This window comes from Anolis sagrei, chromosome 1, assembly GCF_037176765.1.
Source record: "Anolis sagrei isolate rAnoSag1 chromosome 1, rAnoSag1.mat, whole genome shotgun sequence".
NCBI lineage: Eukaryota > Metazoa > Chordata > Lepidosauria > Squamata > Dactyloidae > Anolis > Anolis sagrei.
This window is the reverse complement of record NC_090021.1, coordinates 240504263-240531183: the sequence shown is the minus strand read 5'-3', so window position 1 is coordinate 240531183 and position 26921 is coordinate 240504263.

Genomic DNA, 26921 nt, shown 5'->3' with positions numbered 1-26921 from the left:
AGATGTTTTTTATGTATAGTATTTTAATTGGTTTAATTAATATTTATATTTTGTTGAATTTAGCTAATGTTATTATTGCTTTGTATGTATATTGCAGCATTGAATTTTGCCATGCTTGTACACTGCTCTGAGTCCCCCTCAGGGTGAGAGAGAGTGGTATAGAAATGCAGTAAATAAAATAAAATAATGCAGTCTGGGGGATTTTGGAATTGTAGTTCCAAAGGGTACATTCTGAAAGCTGAAACAAAGCAAAAAAACCAAAACAATTGTGTTGGTGATATGAAATCAGTGTTTCTTGTCATATACAATGTTTGGGGTTTCCAAAAGGATTGGTAAGAAGTACTGGGTTCCTGAAAAGCAAAGTCATCTGGCAGCACATGGAACTGCAGTGCTAATAATAATAATAGTAATAATAATAATAATAATTTATTTATACCCTGCCACCATCTCCCCAAAGGGGACTTGGGGCAGCTAACATGAGGCCAAGCCCAAAGGTACAATACAGCAAAATAAAATACAAAATGCAGACAATAAAAATGCATCAGAATAAAATAAAATACATACAGTAGCAAAATAAAATAAATAAAGCAAATTGTCATTATATAAAATTGAACACAATGGGCAGGCCAAATGGATGAGGTAAAACAATAAAACCCTGGATGTAAATGAGTAAAAGTATAATTGAAAGGAGCCCAAAAAGGATGAAAAGAGGGTTTAGGCTTTTAGTTTAGGGCGGGGGAAAGTGCCTCATAAGGCAACGCTGTAGATGGAACAAACAGAAATGGGATAAATGGTTACTCTCCAAAGGCAAGTGTGCTTCAGTAGCCAAAGGAAGAATTTTTTTTTCCCCTTTCAGTTTTAGCTCCACATAGACTTTTAATCGAATCATTTGGATTTTGAAAGGGCTGATGTACAAGTAATCTCAAGTGGAAGAAGAAAATCTGTTCCCAAATCTGAGATGCAGTTTCCCATGATGAAAAAAATAAGAATGTTTATTCAGGTCATGGCTACCCAGCAGAGAATACTTTCCAAAATACCAGGCAAGCAAGGCCTAATAGCTGTAGGGTCACTTTGCCACAAAACTGGTCACATGATCAGGTGGAAGATATTGAGCGGATTGCTAGTGAATCCCCAGTACAGCAGTTGTCCACTCGCTTTATCTTGTGCCTAAGCTGAAAATCATTATTCATTGGAATGCAACTGTTTTCTGCCCCCCACTACCAGCGGCCTTTGTAAAGCCTGTGAGAAACGAGTGTTTATTTATTTAGAGTATTTATACTCTGGCCTTCAGCCTACAGGCTCCCAGGATGGCATACAAATAATTAACTGGATAGTTCTCTGCCCTTAGGTTTACTGTATAAACAAGACATGAGTGATAAGGGAAAGGAAAAGGGAATGGTATGGAAAGGTCGGCTGTCACCAGCCACTGGCGCCAAGGATTGCGGTAGGGCCAGAGCTGTCCACACACCCGTTTATTTTTCAGAATAATTGTGTGGTGAGTCAAAATCTGGGTGTGTAGTGAAAGAGCTGCGTAACTCCGGTGATGCAGAAGAAAATTTTGAAAGGCATGCATTCATGCTGACAATCCATGACTATTTCTCAAGGAAAGTTCGAAAAAGCAGGTGTTTGTGCAGTACCTGTTAACATACCAGAAGAAGCAATTTCATATGCTCTAGGAGCACGTCTTTTCAAAAACTATTGGATCTTAGGTACTAAAAATAAGACACACAAAACATTTAGCATTACACCAAAGATAGCTCCATCATTGCTTGACTATTGACCCACCTTTCATTCCATGCATTGTCATTGTGATATGCACTAGTCTGTATTCCTTGAACTTTTTTTTTCAAGTCAGGAGCAGAGTTGGATAATAAAACAAAGCATTATTTTGCAGAATGTTTGCAGTTTTCCAGAATTTGATCATGCTTTCATTATTGACCTCTAGACAAAGGTCAATTTTTGTGTGTGTGTCAGGAGCAACTTAAGAAACTGCAAATCGCTTCCGATGTGAGAGAATTGACTATCTGCAAGGGCATTGCCCAGGGGACACCCAGATGTTTTGATGTTTTACCATCCTTGTGGGAGGCTTCTCTCATGTCTCCACATGGGGAGCTGGAGCTAACAGAGGGAGCTCATCCACGCTCTCCCCAGATTCGAACCTCCAACATGACTTCAGTCCTGCTGGCACAAGGATTTAACTCATTGCACCACCGGGGGCTCCACTCCTTGCACTGCCAACATCCATTTAGTGCATCCATTCCACCTGCTAGTTCTGCCAGTACTAAGGACATTATCCTCCCCCCCTTCCCCAATATCTAAACAATTAGAATCCACTGAGGGAATGATGGGAGCCTTTCCCATGATGCAGGGAGAGTTCCAGTCAGCGTTTGTCATGCTGTATTAAGGAAACATCTGAAACAGTCCCAAATAATGGAGGGGGGAGAAGATGATCAGATATTGTCTTCTGGACACAGGACCTTAGATATAATTGGAGAAAACACCCCAAAAAACAAAAACAAAACAAAAACAAAAAAACAAAAAACAAAAAAAAGAACAAGGCAGCCTGTTGCCAGTAAATGCTTATCAGGACTTGTATCTGTGCTTCAGGTTTTGCTATCCGTGGCTCAGAACTTACTATCTGTGGCCGTTTTAAATGGCTCTATTTTAAGACCAAAGCCCAAAGAATTGGATTGCAAGTGAATTGCCAAGGTCATCTGTCAGGATGGCAATGCCTACACAATGAGTCAGATTTGTTTCCTACAGTGTACACAAGCCTCTAGTTCAGGGGTTCCTAAACTAAGGCCTGCAGGATAGATGCAGCCCTCCAAGATCATTTACTCGGACCCCACCCTAAACTTTAGACTTAGGACCACCTTAAGTCTGAAATGACTTGAAGGCATATAAGAAGAATCCTAATTAACCTGACTATCTCACCAGTCAAAAGGAGATCCACACACCACTTTGAAATACTGGAAAGTTTATGATGGTTAAAACGTTTTAAATTGTAAATATTGTATTGTTCTTTCTTTTCTTTTTTTGTACAAAAAATAAGATATGTGCAGTGTGCATAGGAATTCATTCATTATTTTTTCCCCAACCTATAGTCTGGCCTCCCAGCTATCTGAGGGACCATGAACCAGCCCTCTGCTTAACAAGTTTGATGACCTCTGATTGGATTACTACAGAGAGATCTGCATATAACTCATAAAATCATAGAGTTGGAAGAGACCTTGTTCAACACCCTACCAAGAAGCAGGAAAATCGCATTCAAAGCACTCCCGACAGATGGCCATCAAGGCTCTGTTTAAAAGCCCCCAGAGGAGGAGCCTCCACCACACTCTGGGGCTGAGAGTTCCACTGCTGAACAGCTCCCACAATTAGGAAGTTCTTCCTAATGTTTAGGTGGAATCTCCTTTCCTGTAGTTTGAAGTCATTGTTCCACTTCCTAGTCTTCAGGACAGCAGAAAATTATTATTATTATTATTATTATTATTATTATTATTATTTAAATCCCACCACCATTTCCCTGAAGGGACTTGGGGCGGCTTACAAGACACTCCAGGGTGCACATATAACATACAACAGGTTAAAATGATACAAAAGTATCAAACAAATCACATAACATTATAACAACAACCCCCATCAACACATATAGCATAAAATCATAATAATACATTTTTTAAAAACTGTAGATAAAACTAACTGCCATCAATTCACAAGGTGCCAGGTGTCAGCTTCATATGGATCCATTCAGCCTACTCAAAGGCCTACTCAAGGTCAAAGATCAAAACAAGCCTGCTCCCTCCTGCCTATGACTTCCTCTCATATGTTTATACATGGCTATCATGTCTCCCGTCAGGCTTATCTTCTGCAAGCTAAACATGCCCAGCTCTTTAAGCCACTCTTCATAGGACTTGTTCTCCAGTCACCCTCTGGACAAATTCCAGCTTGTTAACATCTCCCTTCAATTGCAATGCCCAGAATGGGACACAATATTCCAGGCATAATCTGACCAAGGCTGAATAGAAGGTAGCATGACTTCCCTGCATCTAGACACTATACTACTATTGATGCAAGCTGCCATGTGACATTGTTGGCTCATGTTTAACTTCTTGTCCATGAGGACTCCAAGATCTTTTTCACATGTACTACTGTAGAGCCAAGCATCCCCCATTCTGTACCTTTGCATTTAATTTTTTCTGGCTAAGAGGAGTATCTTGCATTTGTCCTTGTTGAACTTCACTTTGTTAGTTTTGGCCCATCTCTAACCTGTTAAGATCGTTTTGAATTCTGCTCCAACTCAAACATACTTGATATTTCAGGAACTTCTCAAGAAATCAAGCAAAGTTTTTGGAGGGGGGGGGGGTATTGTAGGTTTTTCGGGCATTCTAGAAGCATTCTCTCCTGATGTTTCACCTGTATCTATGGCAAGCATGAGAGAATGCTTCTAGAACATGGCCATATAGCCCGAAAATCCTACAGCAACCCAGTAATTCCAGCCATGAGAGCCGCTGACCATACAAAAGGGGTTTTTTTGCACGAAAAATGAGATATGTGCAACGTGCATAGGCAGTCATTCATGGTTTTTTTCAACCTATAGTCTGGCCTTCCAACTGTCTGAGGGGCCGTGAACCAGCCCTCTTCTTAACAAGTTTGAGGACTTCTGATTGAGTTACTACAGAGAGATCTGCATATACCTCATACTGTAGAATCATAGAGTTGGAAGAGACCTCATGGGACATCCAGTCCAACCCCCTGGCAAGAAGCAGGAAAATCACATTCAAAGCACCCCTGACAAATGGCCCTCCAGCCTCTGTTTAAAAGCCTCCAAAGAAGGAGCCTCCACCACACTCTGGGGCAGAGAGTTCCACTGTTGAACAGCTCTCACAGTCAGGAAGTTCTTCCAAATGTTCAGGTGGAATCTCCTTTCCTAGAGTTTGAAGTCATTGTTCCATTTCCTAGTCTCCAAGGCAGCAGAAAACAAGCCCGCTCCCTTCTCCCTATAACTTCACATGTTTATACATGGCTATCATGTCTCCTCTCAGCCTTCTCTGCCACAGGATAAACATGCCCAGCTCTTTAAGCCACTCCTCATAGGGCTTGTTCTCCAGACCCTTGATCATTTTAGTTGCCCTCCTCCGGATACATTCCAGCTTGTCAACATCCTTCTTAAATGGTGGTGCCCAGAATAGGACACAGTATTCCAGATGTGATCTGACCAAGGCAGAATAGAGGGGTAGCTTGACTTCCCTGGATCTAGGCACTGGACTCCTATTTATGCAAGCCAAAATCCCATTTAATTTTTAAGATGCCATGTGACATTGTTGGCTCATGTTTCATTTGTCCACAAAGACTCCAAGATCTTTTTCACATGTACTGCTATCATACTAGGCATCCCCCATTCAGTATCTTTGCATTTCATTTTTTCTGCCTAAGTGGAGTATCTTAAATTTTGTTAGTTTCTACCCATCTCTCTAATCTGGTTAGATTGTTTTGAATTCCGCTCAAACTCAAACACATTTTCCTAGCCTGAATCCTCCACATATGTTGGATGTTTTATTTCACTTATGTACTTCCTAAAAGGGGCTCTAAAGTGGCTGACATCATAGAGTAAAATAAATACATGCCTTGAAACTAATAGAAGAGGTAGCCCAGCATAACTGGATGGCACTGGGTTGGGCAAGGTTGACCAACACTTGTGATGTGATGAAAGAAGGAAGTATTCCATGATGCAAGGGATTAAATGAACAAAGAAATCTCCAGTCACTTGTGGCAGGTGTTGCATAGTTTATGGATTTTGTAATAAAAGAAAACGAATAGATGTGCCAAGAGGTGATGTTTCTCTCAAGGCTGTCACTCAACAGAGATCAGTACATTAGACCAAAATGGAAAGTAAAACAAGGTTGGCTCAGGGTGTTGTCGACATCAGGAATTCCCGTGCAGGTAGCTGAACCAGAAGCAGCAGCTCCCAAGAGATAGCAAGCTCTGAATGACCCAAGCTGGCATCTGTCCAGATTTGCCCATGATGTCATATCAGGCCACTGATTTTGATGAGCTCACCATTCTGGATCTTGCAGCTCAACCTCATTTTACTTTTTGAGCAAAAATGTGTGTGTGTGTAATAGATATATATTAATGAGCAAAAAAATCATAACTGAGTAAAAGAAGAATTACATTTTTATAATGCATCACTGGAAGCTGTGAGGTCACTGTCTCTCTACCAATGCTGCTCCGCTGTGACCCTTGAGAAGATCAGGTAATCTAACTGGTAAACCTAGACTTGGATCCAAGGGACAACCCTAACTCCCATTTTTATAGGGAGATGCTGAGAGAATCTACCCATATGACCAAGCTGGTGCTACCATGGGCATCAGACCTGGAGGGAAGCCTCTGATAGCATGTTCAAGGAGTTAACCATGCCCTCAAGGACATGACAGTGTATATTCAACTACTTAGGCCTGATATTTCAGGAACTTGACAACAAATCAAGCAAAGCTTTTTGTTGCATGAAAAACAAGATATGTGCAGTGTGCAGAAACATTCATTCATGTTTTTTTCAACATATTGTCTGGCCTTCCAACTGACTTAGGGACCATGAACCAGCGGCCCTCTGCTTAACAAGTTTGAGGACTTCTGATTGAGTTGCTACAGAGAGATCTGCATATACCTCATAGAACCATAGAATCATAGAGTTGGAAGAGACCTTGTGGGCCATCCAGTTCAACCCCCTGCCAAGAAACAGGAAAATTGCATTCAAAGCATCCCTGACAGATGGCCTTCCAGCCTCTGTTTAAAAGCCACCAAAGAACGAGCCCCCACCACATTCTGGGACAGAGAATTCCACTGCTGAACAGCTCTCACAGTCAGGAAGTTCTTCCTAATGTTCAGGTGGAATCTCCTTATCTAGAGTTTGAAGCTATTGTACATTTCCTAGTCTCCAAGGCAGCAGAAAACAAGCCCGCTCCCTTCTCCCTATGACTTCACATATTTATACATGGCTTCATGTCTCCTCTCAGCCTTCTCTTCTGCGGGATAATCCTGGCCAGGTCTTTAATCCACTCCTCATAGGGCTTGTTCTCCAGACCCTTGATCATTTTAGTCGCCCTCCTCTGGACACATTCCAGCTTGTCAACATCTCCCTTAAATTGTGGTGCCCAGAATAGGACACAGTATTCCAGATGTGGTCTGACCAAGGCAAGATAGAGGAGTAGCATTACTTCCCTGGATCTAGATTCTGGATTTAAACGGTTCGGGCCCCTCCTATCTCTATTATCACATCTCCCTCTATGAACTGGCATGGACACTAAGATCCACCGGGGAAGCCCTCCTCTCGCTCTCAACACCATCTAAAGCATGGTTGGTGGAGACGAGGGAGAGGGCCTTCTCGGTGGTGGGCCCGTCTCTGCACTTCCCTCCACAAAGAGATAAGGCAGGCCCCATCCCTCACCTCCTTCCACAAGAACTTGAAGACTTGGTGGTTTCATCAGGCCGATAATGACTAATCTCAAGTCTCAAGCCCTTTATGCAATAGTTAGGACTTGGCCTTGTACCCCACCCATTCCCCAGTTCCCTGTCATCTGAGGGCACCTTTTCTTCTGGCCCAGACCTTTTTTTATAGTCCTTTAATTGGCCCTAGAATTGAGTGGCTCTGGTCCCTTAGTAGGGCCATTTCTGAGACTGATCCTTGTACTGTAGCATTCAGCCAGCCCCATTTCCCTCTTCTCCTTGCACTAGCCTTGGCCCAGCCCATTCCAAATAGTCCAGGCCCCTTATTGAAATCTTTGCCCCTGGCAGTTTACCTTGCATGAAGAAGAGAGTGGAACTGGTTTTAAATTGATTTTAATGTATATGCTGTGTTAACAGTTTATGCCTATGTTTTTGTTTTATATTGTATGGTTTTGTTTTGCATATGTGGAAACCGCTCTGAGTCCCCTAGGGGAGATAGGGCAGTATATAAATAAAGATTATTATTATTATTATTATTATTATTATTATTATTATTATAAACACAATAAGATGAGTCCACAGCAGACACTCTGCTGGCTGTTGAATTGGATCACATGTCAGGCACTTCCCAAGTGTCTAGGACTGTGTGATGTATCGGCGAATAATGTGTGCAGATCCCAGTAAGGTGGCTTTCTGCAGCGGACAGATGGTAATTTTGTCAGCGCCAATTGTGTTTAAGTGTAGGCCAAGGTCTTTAGGCACTGGTCCCAGTGTGCCTATCATCACTGGGACCACCTTTACTGGCTTGTGCCAGAGTCTTTGCAGTTCGATCTTTAAATCCTCATATCGTGTCAGCTTTTTGCAGTTGTTTCTCTGCAATCCTGTTGTCACCTGGGATTGCGACATCGATGATCCATACTTTGTTTTTTAATATGATTGTGAGATCAGGAGTATTATGCTCCAAAACTCTGTATGTCTGAATCCGGAAGTCCCAGAGGAGTTTGATGTGTTCATTCTCTGTAACTTTTTCTGGCTTATAATCTCACCAGTTCTTTGTCGTAGGCAGATGGTATTTGTGGCACAAGTTCCAATAAATCATCTGAGCAATGGTGTTATGCCTCTGCTTGTAGTCTGTCTGCGCAATCTTCTTGCAGCAGCTGAGGATGTGATCTATTGTTTCATCTGCTTCAAGGACTTCAAGATCTTTTTCACATGTACTGCTATTGAGCCAGTATCTTTGCATTTCAGCATCTTTGCATTTCATTTTTTCTGCCTAAGTAGAGTATCTTGCATTTGTCCCTGTTAAACTTAATTTTGTTAGTTTCGGCCCATCTCTCTAATCTGTTAAGATCGTTTTGAATTCTGCTCAAACTCAAACACACTTTTCTAGCCTGAATCCTCTGCTTATGTTGGATGTTTTATTTCACTTATGTACTTCCCAAAAGGGGATCCAAAGCAGCTCGCAATTTAGAGTAAAATAAATACATGCCTTGAAACTAATAGGAGAGATAGCCCTAGCCCAGCATATCAAAAATATGTGATGTGATGCAAAAAGGAAACACTCCATGATGCAAGGGATTAAATGGACAAAGAAATCTTCAGTTACTGGTGGCAGGTGTTGCATAGTTTATAGATTTTGAAATAAAAGAAAATGAATAGATGTGCCAAGAGGTGATGTTTCTCTCAGGGCCGTCACTCAACAGAGGTCAGTACATTGGACCAAAATGGAAAGTAAAACAAGGTTGGCTCAGGGTGTTGTCGACATCAGGAATTCCCGTGCAGGTAGCTGAACCAGAAGCAGCATCTCCCAAGAGATAGCAAGCTCTGAATGACCCAAGTTGGCATCTGTCCAAATTTGCCCATGATGTCATATTAGGCCACAGCTTTTGATGAGTTCACCCTTCTGGATCTTGCAGATCAGTCTCATTTTTTAGCAAAAATGTGTGTGTGTGTGTGTGTGTGTGTGTGTGATAGATATATATTAATGAGCAAAAAATCATAGTTGAGTAAAAAAATAATGACATCTTTATAATTTATCACTGAAAGCAGTTATGTCACTGTCTTTCTACCAATGCTGGTCCACTGGGACCCTTGAGAAGATCAGGTAATCTGACTGGTAAACCTAGACTTGGATCCAAGGGAAAACCCTAACTCCCATTTTTGTAGGGAGAGGCTGAGAGAAGCTATCCATATGACCAAGCTGTTGGTACCAAGGGAATCCGCACTGGAGTGAATCCTCTGATAGCATGTTCAAGGAGCTAACCATGCCCTCAAGAACATGACAGCGCATATTCAATATTTCAACTAATTATGCCTGATTTTTTAGGAACTTGATAACAAATCAAGCAAAGTTTGATGGGACCAGACTTGATATGAGTGCAACATCCTATCCTATCATGTGTTCTATCCTCTTGTGTTTGTGTGATTACCATGTCTGTATTGTGCAGCATCTCTTGAAACACTAACAGCAACCTAAAAATGAAGACAAGATAGGGGAATATGTCATTATAGCAAACAAAACTGCATGGCTAATGGATAACAACTTACATTGGAGTTTCTTAAAAGGTCCTACATTCATCTGACAGGTTGTCTTTCACATCCTTCCAGCTTGCTGCCATCTGTGTCTAGAAGTATTTGCTAGAAATAGAAGAGCACACATAACTGGGTGACATCTTGGCATCCATTTCCATAGTTGAAAGAGTATTCTACTGTTGAGAGAGTGTATGTTGGAGCACCCTGGAGGGAGAAAAAGTGAATGCCTCACCATTGAGCAATGGAGGAGGGTGCAGATGAGGAAGACACTTTGAAATTGTGGCCAAAGACAATATAATTCTCTGGAAGAGCATGGGAAATACAACATCATACACTTGAGAATGGTCACAAGAGAGGGTTTTTCCTCATTCACACACACAAAGCGCCCACTTCGTTAATAAAACATGTCAGACAAGAAGACATCTTCTCTGCCTGAGCACCAAAGTTGTCTGGGGGAGAGTTCCTTGGGACTCCTTCAGGGAGAGAAAACCAGACACACTCACTAATTGATCATTCATGAAAGAAAGTGTTATGAGATATCCAGCATGAAAAAAAAATAGATTTCCAACAAGCCTTGAGATCAAAGACATCATGCAATAAGACTGAGCTAAATACAGAATTAACACACTACTATGACAGTATAATGGCATGCTGTGATAATTCCCTTGGTCATGCGCATCGTCACTTTACCTTAACTGTTATAAGTTAAAGGCAGTACAACCCAAGGTACAATTATGGTTGTTATTTCTGGACAACATGGAATTTCTAATTTCTGCTGCTATATTCTCTAAGGGCCCTCCCAGACAGGCCCTATATCCCATAATCTGATCCCAGGTTTTCTGCATTAAACTGGATTATATGAGTCTCCACTGCCAGATAATCTGGGATAAACAGAAAACTTGGGATCAGATCCTGGGATATAGGGCCTGCCTGGAATGGCCCTAAGAAAGAGAGGGAAACAGGTATCAAAAGGATATCTCAATTCTGCAACACTATAGTTGGGTTGTTGCTACACATAATGGTAGCTAAATTTTAAAAGACAGAAAAGGTGAGAAAGCCTTTGTGCTCTGACTCACTTCACTACACCACTGTATTTGCATCATCAGTTGGTAGTAGCAAAGATACCCCACCCCCAACATATAAAACAAATCCAAGCCAATTAGATATACAAGGTGCATTGAGCAGTATTTATTTTCACTAGGGGAAATCCATTGCGTGGGTAGAAGGAGAGTTGTGTGCTCTAGGAGTGAATAACCACACCTCCCTCTGTTCTCTCCATAAAATTCCCCTCTAAATTTCTGTCTCTCACCAGATCTGGTGCCATTGCATTGCATCACCCTAAGCCAGAGAGTTCATGTAACAGAATGAAGCACATGGAGACAGCAGAAATGATTCAATGCTTACGCAGTCCTTTAATTGCAGGAAAGGATTCTTCTCTGTTTATTGGGATTTGCAGCACAAAGTAGGTAGGCAATGTACTGAAAGACAGTAATCTGTAGTGGTTGGAGCTTTGGACAGCAAACTAGGGCTCAAGATTTTAATCCCCACTCAGCCATGGAAACTACAAAATGGGTGACCTTAAGCCAGGCCCGTAGCCAGGATTTTGTTTCGGGGGGGGGGGGGGGGCTGAATTTTTTTCAGGGTTTTTTTGGGGGGGGCTGAGTTTCGGGGGGTGGGGCTGAGTCTGAGTGAAAGAGGGTCTATTATCATATCATATTATCTCAGCCTCAGAGAAAAGCAAGGGAATAGATGGCAAGAACAACCCACCTTTGAACAAATGTTTTCTTCAAGTTCCTATGAAGTAAGCAGTCAAACTTAGAAAAGAGAAACATGGGACCCTTCCACACAGCCGTATTACCCAGAATATCAGGGCAGAAAATCCCACAATATCTGCTTTGAACTGGGTTATCTGAGTCCAGACTGCCATATATTCCAATTCAAAGCAGAAAATGTGGGATTTTATTCAGCTGTGTGGAAGGGGCCACAGTTGGTTGTCAAGTGACTTCATCTTCCCTACCAATCATAAAATTCCAGAACCTCTGCAAGCTCTTTGCACAGCTGTCACACTTTGATCCCATGTTTATTGCCATGGTTCTGCCCTGTGATATACCAAGGAGCTCTAAGGCTGTCATTCAAGAAAGTGCACTAGAGTATTTTGAGTCCCTCAGCAAACTATCAATCCCAGAATTCTATAGAAAGGAGACGTAAGTTCCTTCTTTGGAGACTTTTAAACAGAGGTTGAATGGTCATCTGTCAGGGGCGCTTTAAATACGATTTTCCTGCTTCTTGCCAGGGGGTTGGACGGGATGGCCTACAAGGTCTCTTCCAACCCTATGTTTCGATGAGTCTATGATTCTAAGTAGTTAATTGCTATCAAACTATTGTAAATGTGTAGTGAGAATACAGTTCATGGCTTCACTTCGTCGCTACTTATTTCTTCTCCTTTACTTCCCTCTGTCTTGTTATTTTAAAAAATGTATTCAATATGTAAGCAAGCACTCTATAATTTGAAAAATGTGGCCCAACCTGCTAAGGCTAGCCCTGCATTTGTCCCTGGCAGAGTCTTTTTCAAACAAGAGAATCCATTCCTTTCCAGTCTGCTTCCTGCTAATGTTTGTTGTCCTCTTTCCCTTCGTTGCCACTTACTCACTTGCCCTCTTCCTCTGGAGGAGGCAGATTCTAGAAGGACATGACTGGCAAAAAGCAGGAGCGGCACCCATTGCCAGGCATGTAGCCGGGGGGGGGGGGGCTTGAGGGCCTTCAGCCCCCCCCCCCCCCCCAAATTCTCATGGTGGTTCGCGAAAAGGACTTACTGGTGTATTATTTAAACTGTTATGTTTATTCATATCATGATCTGATCACCATAATCAATATATCCCATATGCATGGGGGCATTGGGGTAATGATACAAAAGGTTTGCTAGGCTAGACCCTCTTTCACTCAGACTCAGCCCCCCCCCTGAAACTCAGCCCCCCCGAACCCCCCCTGAAAAAAATTAGCCCCCCCCCCCCAAATGAAATCCTGGCTACAGGCGTGCCCATTGCTCAGTCAGATACAGATATCAATATATGTGCTTTCCAAGAAACCAAAGGCCTCCTGCCCACACACATGACTCTGGTTCAAAGTAAGCCCTGGAAATTGACCACCTTTTGAAATTGACCCTCCACCAATATGGTGCTCTCTAACACTGGATCTACACTGCCTAATAATGCAGTTTGAACTGCATTATATTGTGTAAATTTCAGCTTCCAGAACCCAGCTTCTCTAGCTTCCTAAAAGGCCAGATGAGACACAGACAAGTTGAAGGCAAAATCAGAGACTTTATTTTGAATGGCCAGAAAGGATGTCAGTGGGGACAGCACTCCAAAAAACTGACTTACCGCAATTGTGAATTCATAGCATATTAATGTACGTTGACAGCTAGTAAAGACTCCTGCACCACTTTCTGATTGATCCAGAAAGTATCTGGCTAGAATCTGCTCCCTGGTTGGTTGAAGGTTCCATCCAATCTCATTGCTGTTTGGTCAATGCCATGATGGGAAACTTTAATAAACAGTTATGGCTATTTATTGATCTATTCTGAAAGGGATGCAATCAGAAAACAATGCGGTGGAGTAAGCGATAATGGGCTAAAACGAGTCTTGATATTTCCAGTTAATACAATGGATGCCAGACCAGGAGAACAAAAGGGTCTCTTAGGTGTTGGCTATTTCAGTGGGAGCCCTAGGGATGGTTCTGGTTTGGAGACATGGACAAGGAAGTCCATGTCCCCCAGGAATGAATCTGATCAAATCAGAGGAAATAGGAAAATAACTCGGAGGCTGTGGTGGCACAAAACCATTGTGTGTCCCCTGAGACTTCCTCAGGTATTGTGATATAATTATGAGATTATATCTCGAAGTCCAAGGCACAGTGGGGCAACATTTCAAGGAAATTCATGAAAGGTAGCAAAAGGATGAAGGGAAAAGTCAACACAGGCTCACTGTTGGTCCCAATGGAGTAATGTATCATAATTCATAATTTTGGGTCTGATTTTTGATAAAATATGGTCAATGTAGACCCAGTTAAGTGCAGACCAAATTGCATTACATGACACTACTCTAGGGGTCCCCAAACTAAGGCCCATAGGCCGAATACAGTTAAAATTATTTTTCATTTTAAATATTGTATTGTTCTTTCAATTTTTTAGTACTACAAATAATATATGTGCAATAATAAAGGTAAAGGTTTTCCCCTGACATTAAGTCCAGTCGTGTCTGACTCTGGGGGTTGGTGCTCATTTCCATTTCTAAGCTGAAGAGTCAGCGTTGTCCATAGACACCTCCTAGGTCATGTGGCTGGCATGACTGCATGGAGCACCGTTGCCTTCTCACTGGAGTGGTACCTATTAATCTACTCACACTTGCATGTTTTTGAACTGCTAGGTTGGCAAAACCTGGAGCTAACAGCTGGAGCTCACGCCACTACCCTGATTCGAACCTGTGACCTTTTGGTCAGCAAGTTCAGCAGTTCAGCTGTTTAACCCACTGCGTCACCATTCATTTTTTTCAAACTATAGTTTAGCCCCCCAGTAGTCTGGGGGACCGTGAACTGGCCCTCAGCTTTTAAAAATTGAGGATGTCTGGTTTACACTGACTGTATAGTGCTATTCAAACTGCATTATTTGGCAGCATAGATCTAGCTCAAATGTGTTGGTTTCTGTACTGCATCATCTTCTACCACTTAGGACCCTATTGCTATTTCGAATTATCTTTTCAACCAGAAAGTTTTGGGGATCACTAAACTACAAAGCCCAGAATTCTACAGGATGTTGCTATGGCAGTAAAAGTGGAATAATAGTGCTATAGCAGTGTAGTGTGATGGTAAACTTAATCCAAGACCTTTGAAGGGCATCAAGGAAAGATAATATAATTACAGTTGTTCAGTACCTTAGAGAGCTATCATGCACTTTTCAGCTACTTTCTAAGTTGAATGACAGAAACAGTTCTTGGAAATGTAAGAAGAAGTTTAAGTATTATTTCTCCAGCTAACAGCAGCCTTAGGCAGTAAGATCTCCTAGTACATGATGCCTGTGTGGAGTCACTCTTTCCAGAGACCTGGCTGCTTTTGTCCAAAACTGGAGCACCAACTTTTTCACTTCCTTCCTTGTTTCTCTTCCTTTTCATTTCTCCCTCAAAACAGAGTTGAAGCAGATAATTGAAACCAGGAAGGTGATAAAGCTGACTGCTTCTGCATTTTTATTACTGAAGGAAAAGACAAACTCTAACCTAAGTCTGTTCAAAGTATCTTGAATCTTGAGTCAGCTGAAAGACTGACTTGACTTAAACTTCACCAGCCCCGTGACTCTCCTAAAGCAGGATCTTTCCAGCAAATGTTAAAATAGGTTATTTGTTTGGTTATTTTCTTTAACTGGTAAAAATATTTTTTATCCCACAACTGCTAAATGCTTTCATATTTTCTGTTGGATTTACTGCTGAGCTAGCTAGCTAGCTACCGAGAGAGAGAGAGAGAGAGAGGCAGGCAGGCAGGCAGGCACATACAATCCTGTAGCATTATTTAACATTGGTCATTTTATTTCCCGTTTGGTTTCTAAAGGAAAGTTTTTGCTGTATTTTGATGGTTATAATTTTGCCAAACACATATTTGAGAATACTTCTGTCTTCCTTGCAGCACTTTCACAGTTTTGTTTGCACACAAGTTCATGAGTGCAGCTGCAAATACATGTAGGATTCCTAAGCCTCCACCTGTACACTTCCCAGCCCCATTATTATTAATTTTTTTTGCAATTTTTGCCAATTGAACATAAGGAACATTTACTGAACAGACTAGCATAGGTTGCAATACAAGCAGGATTCTGAGAGCATGGAAGTGGGTGTTTGCAAACAGGACAGTGGACGGAGGTGGGTGTTTGGATCAATGTATGTGAATATGAGGGCCTGTTTCAATTGACCAAAAAAAAAAGTCATACTCATCTTATATTGGTTGCTATCCTGAGACACAATGTTCATGTTGATTTGCATCTCACTGATTCTTTGGTCCTTAAACCACTTTTAAAAGAATTATGTACCTCTTATCCCTCATTCTGGTCAGAAATTAGTCCCTGAGTTGTTTTCCTGTGGGTTGTGGCCATCACAGAAAGAGGAAGCTGTGCATTGGAGCCGGGGGAGGAATGAGGGGTGGCCCGAACTGGTTGGTGGGAGATGACAAGGGCAAGAAGGTCATGTGATCATTCCTGCCAGGACATTGGCTTGGTCATCGATGAATTTTTAATTTAAAATTGGCCACCTTTTTAAAAGGAAGAAGTATGCAAATAATTGCAGATCAGTATATTGGTGTATCAGTATCAGCCAACCTACACATAACAGGATAACTAAATACATTTTAGGTAGAAATATCCATATTCACATGGCTGTCAGTAGTAAAAATTGAGGTGAGGCGGGGTGGTGGTCCTTAAAGCAAGTTTGCATTGAAGTGGGCTCACCCAGGAAACTCACGTGGCTGGTGAAGATGAACTCAACACATGTTCAGAGCTGCATGTGGCACTAACAGGGCAAATGCACGGTCTATGAAGATGGAGAAAATACAGTGCTAAGAATTTTAATTCTCAGTTGTAGACAGGTTAGTAGTGAACATCTGATTACTACTTTGATCCTTTACTCTCAAAACCCTGTTTCAATTAACATTGCCGAGTTGTAACTCAGACTTTCACTAATTCCTTCCTTTCAGATAGCATCGGGAACATCACAGACCAGTGTGCAAAATATCAGAGACTTTATCACTCTTTTGCATCTGTCCCAATTTCTGCACATTCTCACAATTTTTTTTCTTGCTAAATCCACTTTTTTAGTGAAACTTTATCAGAACCCATTTGGAACCCAATGTAAATTGCATGAATTGGGTTACTCCCAGCCACATGTTCATTGACAAATATCCCCAAACTTTAACATGTTAATGAGACAGGGCTTACTTGAGGGGAAGCTGTGGTGCTACATTGACCATTCTCATATCCTCCTTAAAACATGTGTGTGTGTGTCTACGGACACATTACGAAGGAGATCTCAAGACTTGTTTGTTTTTGTTGTTAAATATTGCTTATTTATTGTCATACTCTAAGCCCAAGGGATTTTGTCCCTCATTGCTCACAGCCCAAGCTCATCCTGTAAGGACTGGAAGTGATGGCAGATTACCTTTCCACACAGCATGCAAGCAAGCAAGCAAAACAACCAACGGACCTTTTCAGGACCAACCATGACAATAATCTCTATCAACATCGAAGGCATGTCAGCCGCCAAAGAACAACTGCTCTATGAGCTGTGCCGAGATAAGAAATGTGACGTGCTGTGTGTCCAAGAAACACACAGGGATGAAAGACAGAAACGACCCAAAGTTCCAGGAATGGTCTTAGTAGCGGAAAGACCACATGCACAGTATGGAAGCGCCGTCTTTGTCAAACCAGGCCTCCAAGTCAGCAGTGCCCACAACACTGAAGAAAACAATATCGAGGTTCTAACAGTAGAGCTCAATAACATCACCATCACCTCTGTGTACAAGCCCCCAAATGAAGAGTTCTGCTTCTCCTCCCCCGAGAACTTTGACAGGCACCAAAGGGCAGTAGTAATTGGTGACTTCAACAGCCATAGCCACGTATGGGGCTATGCCCAAGAGGACAGAAATGGAGAGGCTGTCCTGTCCTGGTCTGAACTGCACAAACTATCTCTCATCCATGATAGCAAGCTCCCACCACCCTACAACAGCGGGAGGTGGCACCGAGGTTATAACCCAGACCTCTTATTTGTGAGCGACAGCATCGTACAGCAATGCACCAAATCAGTGGGACCACCAATTCCAAACACACAGCACCGACCAATAATATGCCAACTGTTCCCAACAATAAGGCCTCAAGAAGTTCGATTTAAACGAAGATACAACTTCAGAAAGGCAGATTGGACTAAATTCTCAGACATGTTAGATGACATGATCTCATCAGTCACGCCAATCCCTGAGGAATACGAGCATTTTATTGTAATAGTGAAAACCTGCTCACGGGCCTCCATACCGAGAGGCTGCAGAACCAACTACCTTCAGGGCATTACTCCTGAAACAGCTTCCTTGTTGGAAAACTATTACAGGCTCCACAACGAAGACCCATTTAGTGAGCAAACCCTTCAGGCAGCGCAGAGCATTGTGTCCTCCATCTCTGAAGCCAAGAAAGAACAGTGGATCAAACTGATCACAGAGGTCGACATGGGCAGGAGCAGCCAGAAGGCGTGGAGGCTGCTAAGACGGTTGAGCAATGACCCCTCACAAACTAATACCCATGCCAACCTAAAGGCAGATCAGATAGCACACCAACTCTTGAAGAATGGGAAACCCAACTTTGCCACCAAAGTAGGAAAGAAACCAATAGCCAGACAACAAGAAATTGAGAACAACAACCTTCATGAACCCTTTACATCCACTGAATTGGACATGGCACTCAACAAATGTAAGAATGGCAAAGCAGCTGGCTTGGATGATCTACGGATGGAACAAATCAAGAAATTTGGTCCCAAAGCAAGACACTGGCTGCTGGAGCTGATGAACAACTGCACTGCATCCTGTCAGATCCCCAAAATCTGGAGGAAAGCAAGAGTCATAGCCATCTTGAAGCCAGGCAAAGACCGCAATGACCCAAAAAGCTACAGACCAATCTCCCTGTTGTGCCACCTCTACAAAGTTCTGGAGAGACTTATTTTGCATAGAATTATGGAAAAACTAGACCCATGTCTGATCCCACAGCAAGCTGGCTTCAGAAAAGGCAAAAGCTGCACATCGCAAGTGTTGAACCTCACTCAGCACATAGAAGATGGTTTTGAAAGGCAGCAGATCACAGGAGCTGTCTTCATAGACCTGTCAGCAGCCTATGATACTGTGAACCACCGCCTCCTCCTGAGGAAAATGTATAATATTACAAAGGACTACCACCTCACCCGCCTCATAGGAAACCTGCTACAAAACAGGAGCTTCTTTGTTGAGTTCCAGGGTCAGAGAAGCAGATGGCGGAAACAGAAGAACGGCCTGCCTCAGGGGAGCGTGCTTGCCCCATCCATGTTCAACATCTACACAAATGACCAGCCACTGCCAGAAGGGACAGAGAGTTTCATCTACGCTGATGATCGTGCCATTACTGCTCAAGCAGGGAGCTTTGAAATGGTCGAACAGAAGCTCTCTGAAGCTCTAGGTGCTCTTACTGCCTATTACAGGGAAAACCAACTGATCCCCAACGCATCTAAAACACAGACATGTGCCTTTCATCTCAAGAACAGACAAGCATCCCGAGCTCTGAAGATCACCTGGGAAGGAATCCCACTGGAGCATTGCAGCGCACCCAAATATCTGGGAGTCACTCTGGACCGTGCTCTTACCTACAAGAAGCACTGCCTGAACATCAAGCAAAAAGTGGGTGCTAGAAACAATATCATACGAAAGCTGACTGGCACAACCTGGGGATCACAACCAGATACAGTGAAGACATCTGCCCTTGCGCTGTGCTACTCTGCTGCTGAGTATGCATGCCCAGTGTGGAACACATCTCACCACACTAAAGCAGTGGCTTGGATGATCTACGGATGGAACAAATCAAGAACTTTGGTCCCAAAGCAAGACACTGGCTGCTGGAGCTGATGAACAACTGCACTGCATCCTGTCAGATCCCCAAAATCTGGAGGAAAGCAAGAGTCATAGCCATCTTGAAGCCAGGCAAAGACCGCAATGACCCAAAAAGCTACAGACCAATCTCCCTGTTGTGCCACCTCTACAAAGTTCTGGAGAGACTTATTTTGCATAGAATTATGGAAAAACTAGACCCATGTCTGATCCCACAGCAAGCTGGCTTCAGAAAAGGCAAAAGCTGCACATCGCAAGTGTTGAACCTCACTCAGCACATAGAAGATGGTTTTGAAAGGCAGCAGATCACAGGAGCTGTCTTCATAGACCTGTCAGCAGCCTATGATACTGTGAACCACCGCCTCCTCCTGAGGAAAATGTATAATATCACAAAGGACTACCACCTCACCCGCCTCATAGGAAACCTGCTACAAAACAGGAGCTTCTTTGTTGAGTTCCAGGGTCAGAGAAGCAGATGGCGGAAACAGAAGAACGGCCTGCCTCAGGGGAGCGTGCTTGCCCCATCCATGTTCAACATCTACACAAATGACCAGCCACTGCCAGAAGGGACAGAGAGTTTCATCTACGCTGATGATCGTGCCATTACTGCTCAAGCAGGGAGCTTTGAGATGGTCGAACAGAAGCTCTCTGAAGCTCTAGGTGCTCTTACTGCCTATTACAGGGAAAACCAACTGATCCCCAACGCATCTAAAACACAGACATGTGCCTTTCATCTCAAGAACAGACAAGCATCCCGAGCTCTGAAGATCACCTGGGAAGGAATCCCACTGGAGCATTGCAGCGCACCCAAATATCTGGGAGTCACTCTGGACCGTGCTCTTACCTACAAGAAGCACTGCCTGAACATCAAGCAAAAAGTGGGTGCTAGAAACAATATCATACAAAAGCTGACTGGCACAACCTGGGGATCACAACCAGATACAGTGAAGACATCTGCCCTTGCGCTGTGCTACTCTGCTGCTGAGTATGCATGCCCAGTGTGGAACACATCTCACCACACTAAAGCAGTGGATGTGGCTCTTAATGAGACATGCCGCATTATCACAGGGTGTCTGCGCCCTACACCACTGGAAAAATTACACTGCCTAGCCGGTATTGCACCACCTGACATCCGCCGGGAAGTAGCAGCCAATAGTGAAAGGACCAAGGCAGAGACATCTCCAGCCCATCCCCTGTTTGGGTATCAGCCAGCACGTCAACGACTTAAATCTAGAAATAGTTTTCTAAGATCTACAGAGACACTCACTGGAACACCTCAGCAAGCGAGAGTCCAAAAGTGGCAGGCCCAAACCCAGAACCTCAACCAATGGCTGATACCCAATGAGAGACTCCCCCTGGGCACACAGAGGACTGGGCGACCTGGAAGGCACTGAACAGACTGCGCTCTGGCACCACGAGATGCAGAGCCAACCTTCAGAAATGGGGCTACAAAGTGGAATCCTCGACATGCGAGTGTGGAGAGGAGCAAACCACTGACCACTTGCTGCAATGCACCCTGAGCCCTGCCACATGCACAAGGGAGGACCTTCTTGCAGCAACACCAGAGGCACTCCAAGTGGCCAGATACTGGTCAAAGGACATTTAATCAACTCTCATACTCACAAATTCTGTAATCTGCTTGTTTGCTTTGTTTCTGTTAGAAATGTAATATAATTTGACTGGTTGTTCTGACACGACAAATAAACCTTTCCACACTAGTGTTCAGTCCTGGTTTTGTCATCTGCCTCCTGGGCAATGACCTTTGGTGTGACTGTATTGTTCTCATCATCCAAGACTTGCTGCAGTACAAGGCAAAGCCTGACTGTGTTACATTGTATTAGGTTCAACTCAATGGCTAGCAAATTGTCCCATTGTCTTCTGTGGGCCTTAGACTGTCCCTTTTCTCATCAAAAGAAATAATTACTTGCCCCTCTAGCAAGCCTCCAGGGGAAGCCTTTCACATTTTAAGTGAGCTGCAGGAGCCTCTTTCCATGCTTAACAGTTCAAAATCAAACAAAAACTATTTTTCAAGAACAGAAGTGCATTCTAGCAATTTTTAGGTTTGTGTGGGGTATTTTGAGCCACCAGTGCTTTTCTTTCTACTTTAAAGAAGGATAAAGGGAATTTGTCCTTTGAACTGCAGCCACAGGAATGTCTCTGATTACCAACCAGGCAGGAAAGTACCCGGTTTCTAAGGGATCAGCCAAACAAACTTCAGTGGATATGTGCATACCTAGATTTCTGTTTCTCTCTCTCTTACACACACACAATCTCAATATATTTAATAATTTAGAATGTACCAATCTCATTCAGCAATTTCCATCTGTTTCTGGGGCCCATCTACACTGCCGGATAATACAGTGTAGCATTTGTATTAGCCTGGGGCAGCCAAACAACAGCTTGACTTTGGTTGAAATTTATTTATTTATTTACAGTACTTATATTCCGCCCTTTTCACCCCAAAGGGGACTAGGGGCGGATCACAGAACACATATATGGCAAACTTTTCCATCCTAAATATCTTAGTGTCACCTTAGATCGAACACTAGCATATAGGAAACACTGCTTGAACACAAAGCACAAAGTAGCTGTGGAAACTTACTGGCAGCACATGGGGTGCAGACCCAAAATTAGTAAGAACATCGGCCTTAGCCTTGTCTTACTCAACTGCCGAGTATGCCTGCCCTGTTTGGCATAGGTCTGCCCAAGCAAAGCAGGTGTACATAGCATTGAATGAAACATGCAGAATAATCACAGGATGTCTTAAACCTACACCTGTTAATAAACTCTACAAGCTAGCTGACATTGCCCCCCCTGATGTGCGATGGGAAAGTTGCTGCTAAATGTGAGAGAAATAAGGTTGAACACTGTGAAAGCCACCCACTACATGACTACCAGCCTCCTCCCAGCAGACTCAAATCAAGGAAAAGCTTTATGAGAACTGCCACTCCCCCAGCAACAGCAAGGGTATCCCTCTGGGCAGCTAAACCAGGAAACCCCAACTGGATGGCCCCCCCATGAGGGTCTTCCTCCAGGGGCAAACCAAGAATGGGCAACTTGGAAGTCTCTGAACAGATTCAGAAGTGGAGTGGGCAGAACAAAAGGGAACCTGGTAAAATGGCACTACCTAAAAGAATCCCACAACTTATGTGACTGTGGAGCAGAATAGACAACTCCACATCTATATGCTTGTCCACTATGCCCTGCCTCATGTACAAAGGAAGAATTATTGGAGGCTACAGACAATGCCATTGCTGTTGCCCGTTTTTGGTAAAAAATATTTAGCTCCTATTTTTATCGGTTTTATACTAATTTATGGAATGCTTTTGATACTAAATAAATAAATAAATAAGGCAAACATTCAATGCCAATTATACAATGTCAAGATAGACAACATATAGTGGTATATTTATGCCTTTTCCCGTCATTCAGCACCTTTTAGTGGCTGTGCTCAGTTCTGACCAGATCCGGGTTTTCCAGGATGACCATATCTTTGCAGGTGCTATAGCAGTATGCAATCCCAGATGGCATTCCCACAGCCACCCCACACTTCCTGGGCTCAGACAGGCCATGGAGATGGGATGACAGTCTCCCTATTCTCCCTACACCCCCCCCCCCCCCCAATTAAAGGAAAAGCCTCCTTATTGTTGCAGGAGGATGGCCTCTTCCTGGTTTGTGTCACGAGTATGCAACACAGTTTTGCAGGAGGTGAGTTGGGCTTCCTGTTCCAAAGCTCCGTTGAGTCATGAATGATGTGATCCAGGGAGAGGATAGCCTCCAGCTCCAGTAAGGGTGGTTCCTTCTTGGTTTTGTGGTGAATTGGATTGCAAGGAAGCTGTGATCCTGGCCAGTTGTGCCAAACAGGAGTCAGCACAGCTGGACTATGTGGCTGATATCTTGCCCCTTTGGCCAGGTATAGCAGCCATGTGGAGCTACCATGCAATTCTCAACCAGCATTTTTTGTGCCAGTTTGAGCCTCATTTTGTGCTACTGTGGAAGGGCCCCTGGGCTGTTTCAAACAGATAAGTGCTAAAATCACTGCTCTATGCTGGCTCCCTATTTCTCCATATTGTTGCCCTTAATATGTATTGGACAATATCTCCCATCATTCCCAGCAGGCACATAACTGGAGATGATAAAAAGTGAACTTAGAAATGCTATTCTTTGCTACTCATGCTGGTTAGTATTGAAGCAATCCAGCTGCAATGCTGCTGATGACCTCAGATACTCCGGATTGCATTTTTAAAAAGCAGAAGTTGAAAATAGCAGACAACATTGTGATTGCATGAACAATATAGAAGGCAGTTTTTTTGTAGCAGTTTTCCTTCCTGTCAGATTTCTGCACAATTCAGCTTTTTCAACCATACAGAGAATTTGGAAAATACTGTAGCCTGGATGATTATGAAATTTGATTATATGTTTTTGCACTTGTACCCTTCCAGGTGATGCTGGACTTTAACAGATAACGTTGCCCTAGCTAGCACAGTTGATCCGTTCCCAACTGCATTTCTAACTGAGAGAAGGATTAGCCATCACACTACATACTTTACTTTGGATAAAACAGATAATGGTTCTGAGCCTGTATAAATATAAACATAGATATAGATAAGAGTGCATGTGTGGTCAAGCTTTAAAAATGTCATCTCCCCTGGTGTTAAATCAACTGATATGATGGGCAAATGATTTGCCATACAGAATATTCTGCAGAGCCTGCTTTCCTTTTTTTAAATTACAAGTCAGCCTGTAGGACATTGGGATGGACTGGGACCACAGCAGCAGTAGGTATGGGAGGGTTAAACCATCATTTACAGCCATCCTTCATGACAGTCCCCTCTCTACCCAAGGAATGTGTGTATGTATTTTAACAACTTAGTTCGTGCCAATGGATTTCCACACCATTTCTGTTTGTGTGGTTACTGTGGAAAAAAGATTTAAACTTCCCATACCTGTTTCTGATGATATCGGTTTGAATTGGGTCTCTCCTACTAAAATTAAAGACTGTCTCAACTGCCTGCTCCATTTGCTTTCCCTAAATAAGATCTATTTCAGAAGAAGGAGTTGGCAAAACCACATCTGAATACTACTATAGGGCCTCATCACACTAGATAATGAATCCACTTTAAATCCGGTTGCTGCCTCCTGCAGAATTCTGGAGTTTGTAGTTTAGGGAGGAGCCTTTAACAGCCTCACTAAACTACAAACCACAGAATTCTGCAGGAGGCAGAAACCAGATTTAAAGTGGATTATTTTCTCTAGTGTGATGAAGTGTGAAAACCCTATGAAATTAATAGAAAATTAATAGAAATTAATAGAGACACAACAAGCTGACAGTCTCCAAGTTACTCACGACTCATAGTTACAAGGAGGGGTGAGAGAATAGGAAGAAAAATTCACTCTTGAAAGAGTTATCATGGGGAAAAGCTTTATCTCCAATACTTGTTTCCACAACAAGCCAAATCCAGTTTTCACAGGGACAGAAAGTGATATGAAATCTTCTGAACAGTGGCACAGACAGCAAAACAAACTCTACAGTGGTGTTAACCTTTTACTGTGCTATCCAAAGCTGTTCAGCCGGGGTTAAACTCAGAAATGTACCTGTTCTGACTTGCATACAAATTCAACTTAAAAACAAACCTACAGAAGCTATCTCATTTGTAACTTGCATGTACTGAGTAAATCCACATAGGATTGTACTATGTCCTGCCCTCCCTTCTTCCGCATTCTCATACCAGAGTGGCACCTGAAGTCATTCTAACTTACTGTGCTCAATCTACAAACAAAAAAGTAGATCCTTTTATGGAGTTGATAGATTGTGAAGAAAATAAACTTTCCTGACGTTTCCAGGAAAATGTTTCAGCAGAAGCATAATGTTTCATTTCCTCTTTCACAGCAAGCTCTGTTCACCGCCACAGCACAGATGTTACAGATTTTGTTTTTGTCCTAATTCCAACAGACCTCACTACCTCTGAGGATGCTTGCCATAGATGCAGGCGAAACGTCGGAGAAATGCCTTTAGAACATGGCCCTATAGCCCAAAAAAAACCACAAGAACCTAGTGATTCCAGCCATGAAAGCCTTCGACAATACATTTTGTTTTTGCATTATATATATGTGTGCAAATCCATAACTTTTGTCTGAAAACCTTTTTATTAAAAAAAATGCAGCTGTAAAAGTTACTGTTCTTCAAGTGTGTAGACAAGCCATGGATTACACAGATTCCATACATACATAATACTATGTACAATAGTTGCTAGTGCACTAAAAATGTTTCCCTAGTACAAAATGAGAAATGCTAAGTGACTTTGAGAGCATTACAGGGATATTTACCACTGAGTCATCTGGTTGCTTTATAATATTTCATTTAGAATCTCCATTTTGGTCAATGACCAGCATCCAAACAAAAGGTAAGTGAAACACAAGTTGAGGCATCAAAACACAACCTTCAAAACAACAGAACCAGAAAGCAGTGCCAAGTGTGAGAGTCAAAAAACAGCACCAAGCATTTGTTCAATTGAATAGAAGTGAGGAAAGCTGAGAATCTTTTAATACTATAACAATATCCTGCACCAACAAGCTATTATGTCAGCACAAGAACTAGCAACTTTGGCCTCAATTTCAGGAGAAGATTTCAGCCAGAAGTAAATCAATACAAAACCTTTCAGGAGTCCCTGGTGAGGGCTTATTTTGAAATGCACTCAGCCAATCCTTTTGTGTTGGGGTTTCAATCTGGGCCCAGCATGTGCTGTAACTATTGTTTCCTATTTCATCTGAACTTCTGATAATACGCTCCATTTTTTTTTTAGGAAGACCATAAAAGATCAAATGCCCTCTGGAAAAGGAGCATGTAAACTCTTGGCCACTGTTTCTGTGTTTTCAATTTTAGCAATTTCCGATATCTTAAGTTATTTTTACCAGTGCAAAAGGAGAGGAAAGACCCGGCAACCAGCTGCTCTTATGGGTGTTCTCAATCCTTCCTCTTTCTAGTTTGTGTGTGTGTGTGTTCTTTCTAAGAGGGAGACCAGCAGAATCACAAATTTCCTTTCTTCACACTATTTGATTCTAGACTGGGAGTAAAAGGAGAAATACCATAGCCTATATTTTGTGACAGGATGATTCAACACCTTACTTATCTGTGGCTGAATCTATATTAATCATTTGGGTTTTTTTCTTATTGTTGTTAAGATCTTTCCATCTTCATGACCACTTTCCAGCCCAGGCAAACTGGTGAGGCAACACCTGTTTGTTCTTTCTCTGCCATTATTCCCCAAAACTAATGTGGCTTCTTAGGGGAGCAAAAG